Source organism: Oncorhynchus keta, chromosome 19 (assembly GCF_023373465.1).
Source record: "Oncorhynchus keta strain PuntledgeMale-10-30-2019 chromosome 19, Oket_V2, whole genome shotgun sequence".
NCBI classification, from domain to species: domain Eukaryota; kingdom Metazoa; phylum Chordata; class Actinopteri; order Salmoniformes; family Salmonidae; genus Oncorhynchus; species Oncorhynchus keta.
This window is the reverse complement of record NC_068439.1, coordinates 7,237,427-7,244,348: the sequence shown is the minus strand read 5'-3', so window position 1 is coordinate 7,244,348 and position 6,922 is coordinate 7,237,427. Positions and strand designations below refer to the sequence as shown.

At 56.1% G+C, this 6,922-nt stretch overlaps 1 pseudogene across 1 annotated transcript in view; it reads left to right on the top strand.

Annotated features, from left to right (window-relative positions):
- The window catches only part of LOC118376067 (CYFIP-related Rac1 interactor A-like), an 87,163-nt pseudogene that overhangs the window by 21,321 nt on the left and 58,920 nt on the right, over positions 1 to 6,922 (top strand). The window contains exon 2 of the transcript XR_008069963.1: positions 1,359 to 1,450. The product of XR_008069963.1 is annotated as a CYFIP-related Rac1 interactor A-like (transcript). The remainder of the gene's footprint in view (positions 1 to 1,358; positions 1,451 to 6,922) is intronic.

Genomic DNA, 6,922 nt, shown 5'->3' with positions numbered 1-6,922 from the left:
CTTTTCTCTCTATCTTCATCTCCTTCTCCGTCTCTTTCTCTCCTTGTCCCCTTTGTTCCTCTTTTTAAATTAAATGTGTTCTCTCTGTCCATCTGGGAGAGAGTGAGTGAAAGGAGGTTAGTGTTGTCGCTAGGCTAATCGATAGCTCAGAACGTTCTCTGCCTCGTCGTTGCCATGCTTGTTTCCTTGGCAACAGTTTTTCAAAGCCATTCTCTCTCTCTCTCTCCATTTTTCTTTATTTTTCTCTTTCTCTCTTTTTCCATGTATCTCCCTCTTTGGTATGTTGCAACGCAACCATAGGTAGTGTGAATAATTACACGAGACACGAGTTTAGAGCGTTTTAGTGTGAGGTTGTGACCTATAACCGCTGAGCTGAGCCAGATACGAACAGTTCCTGTTTACTACAGTGAGAAAATAATCGGAATTACTACAGACACACCAGGGCCGGATTCCAAACTGAGGATATGTGTCATTCCCTCTGTCCTTGGTGATTCCTCCTTCCCTTGAAATGAATCATCCCTGTAATGTGACCCAGGGGAAGGTAATGAGTGTCAAATGGACGTGGTGAAGGTTGAACGTCTCATGGATTTGAGTGGAACGGCATTGGAGCTGTGTGTATCCGTGTATATTTCTATCAAAACTATATGTACTATTGCAAACTAAATGCTATGCTACTTCTTCCTGTGTTAGTAATGATACTGCTTCCCGGTCCGTGTATTAACAGACATGGCAAACAGAGTTCAACCTTAAACAGGTTCCCTTTCACACCTTCCTCGAATCAGGTTAACCTGCATAATAATAACAGTCCTCCCTCTCCCTCTCCCTCTCCCTCTCTCCCTCCCTCTCCCTCTCCCTCTCCCTCTCCCTCTCCCTCTCCCTCTCCCTCCCTCCCTCTCTCCCTCTCTCTCTCTCTCTCTCTCTCTCTCCCTCTCCCTCTCCCTCTCTCCTCCCTCTCTCCCTCCCTCCCTCTCACCTTCCATCCCTCTTTCTCCCTCCCTCTCCCTCTTTCTCTCCCTCTCCCTCTCCCTCTCCCTCTCTCACCTTCCATCCCTCTTTCTCCCTCCCTCTCCCCCTTTCTCTCCCTCCCTACCACCCGCTCCTTCCCTCTCCCTCCCTCCCTCCCTCTCTCACCTTCCATCCCTCTCTCTCTCCTGCTCCCTCCCCTTTCTCTCCCAACCTCTTTCTCCCTCCCTCTCCCCTCTCTCTCCCTCCCTACCTCCCGCTCCCTCTCTCTTCCCTCCTTCTCTCTCTCCCGCTCCCTCCCCTTTCTCTCCCTGCCTCTTTCCCCCTCCCTCTCGCTCTCCCTCCACCCCTCTTTCTCCCTCTTGCTCTTCCTCCCTGCCTCTCTCTCTCTCTAGGTGGTGGAAGTTGACACTGTAGTGTGGGTGTTGAGCTGAGAGGCCCTGGTTGATGCTGTGAAAGAGCTCTGTAAGGACAAACACAAGCACAGGTAAGAACAAGAGAGAAAAAAGGGGGGGGGGACAACTAATAAGAGCGGAGACCAAGATACCATGGAGACGTAGCATATGGGCAGAAAGTGGTAGAGAGTGAGAGATGTGAGATGGAGGAGAAAGAGACAGGAAGATGAATGAGGTAGAAGTGAGGCACGGAGATGGGGAGAGGGGGGAGCGAGAGAGAGAGATAGGGGGTAGAGAGAGGATGAGGAGGGGGGGGGGGGGGGAGGGGGAGACAGGGGTGGGAGAGAGGGGGGGGGGGAGAGAAAAGGGTGAAACCGAGAGTTCAGTGGCAGCTTTCTGTACTGTATAGTAACTGCTGAATGGGATAGAATCCCAGACCACTTCCCACTGTGGATCACAGCCCACCTCCTCCCACTATGGATCACAGCCCACCTCCTCCCACTATGAATCACAGCCCACCTCCTCCCACTATGGATCACAGCCCACCTCCTCCCACTATGGATCACAGCCCACCTCCTCCCACTATGAATCACAGCCCACCTCCTCCCACTATGAATCACAGCCCATCTCCTCCTACTATGGATCACAGCCCACCTCCTCCCACTGTGGATCACAGCCCACCTCCTCCCACTATGGATCACAGCCCACCTCCTCCCACTATGAATCACAGCCCACCTCCTCCCACTATGGATCACAGCCCACCTCCTCCCACTATGGATCACAGCCCACCTCCTCCCACTATGAATCACAGCCCACCTCCTCCCACTATGGATCACAGCCCACCTCCTCCCACTATGAATCACAGCCCACCTCCTCCCACTATGAATCACAGCCCACTGCCTCCCACTGTGAATCACAGCCCACCTCCTCCCACTGTGGATCACAGCCCACCTCCTCCCACTATGGATCACAGCCCACCTCCTCCCACTGTGGATCACAGCCCACCTCCTCCCACTATGGATCACAGCCCACCTCCTCCCACTATGGATCACAGCCCACTGCCTCCCACTATGAATCACAGCCCACTGCCTCCCACTACTGGATCACAGCCCACCTCCTCCCACTATGAATCACAGCCCACCTCCTCCCACTGTGGATCACAGCCCACCTCCTCCCACTGTGAATCACAGCCCACTGCTTCCCACTGTGAATCACAGCCCACCTCCTCCCACTATGGATCACAGCCCACCTCCTCCCACTATGAATCACAGCCCACCTCCTCCCACTATGGATCACAGCCCACCTCCTCCCACTGTGGATCACAGCCCACCTCCTCCCACTATGGATCACAGCCCACCTCCTCCCACTATGGATCACAGCCCACCTCCTCCCACTATGATCATCACAGCCCACTGCCTCCCACTGTGGATCACAGCCCACCTCCTCCCACTATGGATCACAGCCCACCTCCTCCCACTATGGATCACAGCCCACCTCCTCCCACTATGAATCACAGCCCATCTCCTCCTACTATGGATCACAGCCCACCTCCTCCCACTGTGGATCACAGCCCACCTCCTCCCACTGTGGATCACAGCCCACCTCCTCCCACTATGGATCACAGCCCACCTCATCCCACTATGAATCACAGCCCACCTCCTCCCACTATGAATCACAGCCCACCTCCTCCCACTATGAATCACAGCCCACCTCCTCCCACTATGAATCACAGCCCACTGCCTCCCACTGTGAATCACAGCCCACCTCCTCCCACTGTGAATCACAGCCTACTGCTTCCCACTGTGGATCACAGCCCACCTCCTCCCACTGTGGATCACAGCCCACCTCCTCCCACTATGGATCACAGCCCACCTCCTCCCACTATGGATAACAGCCCACTGCCTCCCACTATGAATCACAGCCCACTGCCTCCCACTATGGATCACAGCCCACCTCCTCCCACTATGAATCACAGCCCACCTCCTCCCACTGTGGATCACAGCCCACCTCCTCCCACTGTGAATCACAGCCCACTGCTTCCCACTGTGAATCACAGCCCACCTCCTCCCACTATGGATCACAGCCCACCTCCTCCCACTATGAATCACAGCCCACCTCCTCCCACTATGGATCACAGCCCACCTCCTCCCACTGTGGATCACAGCCCACCTCCTCCCACTATGGATCACAGCCCACCTCCTCCCACTATGGATCACAGCCCACCTCCTCCCACTATGAATCACAGCCCACTGCCTCCCATTGTGGATCACAGCCCACCTCCTCCCACTATGGATCACAGCCCACCTCCTCCCACTATGGATCACAGCCCACCTCCTCCCACTATGAATCACAGCCCATCTCCTCCTACTATGGATCACAGCCCACCTCCTCCCACTGTGGATCACAGCCCACCTCCTCCCACTATGTATCACAGCCCAACTCCTCCCATTATGGATCACAGCCCACCTCCTCCCACTATGAATCACAGCCCACCTCCTCCCACTATGAATCACAGCCCACCTCCTCCCACTGTGGATCACAGCCCACCTCCTCCCACTATGGATCACAGCCCACCTCATCCCACTATGAATCACAGCCCACCTCCTCCCACTATGAATCACAGCCCACCTCCTCCCACTATGAATCACAGCCCACCTCCTCCCACTGTGAATCACAGCCCACCTCCTCCCACTGTGAATCACAGCCCACTGCTTCCCACTGTGGATCACAGCCCACTGCCTCCCACTATGGATCACAGCCTACTGCTTCCCACTGTGGATCACAGCCCACCTCCTCCCACTGTGGATCACAGCCCACCTCCTCCCACTATGGATCACAGCCCACCTCCTCCCACTATGGATCACAGCCCACTGGCTCCCACTATGAATCACAGCCCACTGCCTCCCACTATGGATCACAGCCCACCTCCTCCCACTATGAATCACAGCCCACCTCCTCCCACTGTGGATCACAGCCCACCTCCTCCCACTGTGAATCACAGCCCACTGCTTCCCACTGTGAATCACAGCCCACCTCCTCCCACTATGGATCACAGCCCACCTCCTCCCACTATGAATCACAGCCCACCTCCTCCCACTATGGATCACAGCCCACCTCCTCCCACTGTGGATCACAGCCCACCTCCTCCCACTATGGATCACAGCCCACCTCCTCCCACTATGAATCACAGCCCACTGCCTCCCACTGTGGATCACAGCCCACCTCCTCCCACTATGGATCACAGCCCACCTCCTCCCACTATGGATCACAGCCCACCTCCTCCCACTATGAATCACAGCCCACCTCCTCCCACTATGAATCACAGCCCACCTCCTCCCACTATGGATCACAGCCCACCTCCTCCCACTATGAATCACAGCCCACCTCCTCCCACTGTGATCACAGCCCACCTCCTCCCACTATGGATCACAGCCCACCTCCTCCCACTATGAATCACAGCCCACCTCCTCCCACTGTGGATCACAGCCCACCTCCTCCCACTATGAATCACAGCCCACCTCCTCCCACTATGGATCACAGCCCACCTCCTCCCACTATGAATCACAGCCCACCTCCTCCCACTGTGGATCACAGCCCACCTCCTCCCACTATGGATCACAGCCCACCTCCTCCCACTATGGATCACAGCCCACCTCCTCCCACTATGGATCACAGCCCACCTCCTCCCACTATGGATCACAGCCCACCTCCTCCCACTATGAATCACAGCCCACCTCCTCCCACTATGGATCACAGCCCACCTCCTCCCACTATGGATCACAGCCCACCTCCTCCCACTATGGATCACAGCCCACCTCCTCCCACTATGGATCACAGCCCACCTCCTCCCACTATGAATCACAGCCCACCTCCTCCCACTATGGATCACAGCCCACCTCCTCCCACTGTGGATCACAGCCCACCTCCTCCCACTATGGATCACAGCCCACCTCCTCCCACTATGGATCACAGCCCACCTCCTCCCACTATGGATCACAGCCCACCTCCTCCCACTATGGATCACAGCCCACCTCCTCCCACTATGAATCACAGCCCACCTCCTCCCACTATGAATCACAGCCCACCTCCTCCCACTGTGGATCACAGCCCACCTCCTCCCACTATGGATCACAGCCCACCTCCTCCCACTATGAATCACAGCCCACCTCCTCCCACTATGAATCACAGCCCACCTCCTCCCACTATGAATCACAGCCCACCTCCTCCCACTGTGAATCACAGCCCACCTCCTCCCACTATGAATCACAGCCCACCTCCTCCCACTATGGATCACAGCCCACCTCCTCCCACTATGAATCACAGCCCACCTCCTCCCACTGTGGATCACAGCCCACCTCCTCCCACTATGGATCACAGCCCACCTCCTCCCACTATGGATCACAGCCCACCTCCTCCCACTATGGATCACAGCCCACCTCCTCCCACTATGAATCACAGCCCACCTCCTCCCACTATGGATCACAGCCCACCTCCTCCCACTGTGGATCACAGCCCACCTCCTCCCACTATGGATCACAGCCCACCTCCTCCCACTATGGATCACAGCCCACCTCCTCCCACTATGGATCACAGCCCACCTCCTCCCACTATGGATCACAGCCCACCTCCTCCCACTATGAATCACAGCCCACCTCCTCCCACTATGAATCACAGCCCACCTCCTCCCACTGTGGATCACAGCCCACCTCCTCCCACTATGGATCACAGCCCACCTCCTCCCACTATGAATCACAGCCCACCTCCTCCCACTATGGATCACAGCCCACCTCCTCCCACTATGAATCACAGCCCACCTCCTCCCACTGTGGATCACAGCCCACCTCCTCCCACTATGGATCACAGCCCACCTCCTCCCACTATGAATCACAGCCCACCTCCTCCCACTGTGAATCACAGCCCACCTCCTCCCACTATGAATCACAGCCCACCTCCTCCCACTATGGATCACAGCCCACCTCCTCCCACTATGAATCACAGCCCACCTCCTCCCACTGTGGATCACAGCCCACCTCCTCCCACTATGGATCACAGCCCACCTCCTCCCACTATGGATCACAGCCCACCTCCTCCCACTATGGATCACAGCCCACCTCCTCCCACTATGAATCACAGCCCACCTCCTCCCACTATGGATCACAGCCCACCTCCTCCCACTGTGGATCACAGCCCACCTCCTCCCACTATGGATCACAGCCCACCTCCTCCCACTATGGATCACAGCCCACCTCCTCCCACTATGGATCACAGCCCACCTCCTCCCACTATGAATCACACCTCCTCCCACTATGAATCACAGCCCAGACTCTACTGCCTACAAAATAGCAGGCGACTCAGATGCTGGCCTACTAGGCAGAGTTGCAAAGAAAAATCCATATCTCAGACTGGCCCCCAAAAAAAACAGAGGAACTCTGCCTAGAAGGCCAGCATCCCGTAGTTGCCTCTTCACTGTTGACGTTGAGACTGGTGTTTTGCGTGTACTATATAATGAAGCTGTCAGATGGGGACTTGTGAGGCGTCTGTTTCTCAAACTAGACACTCTAATG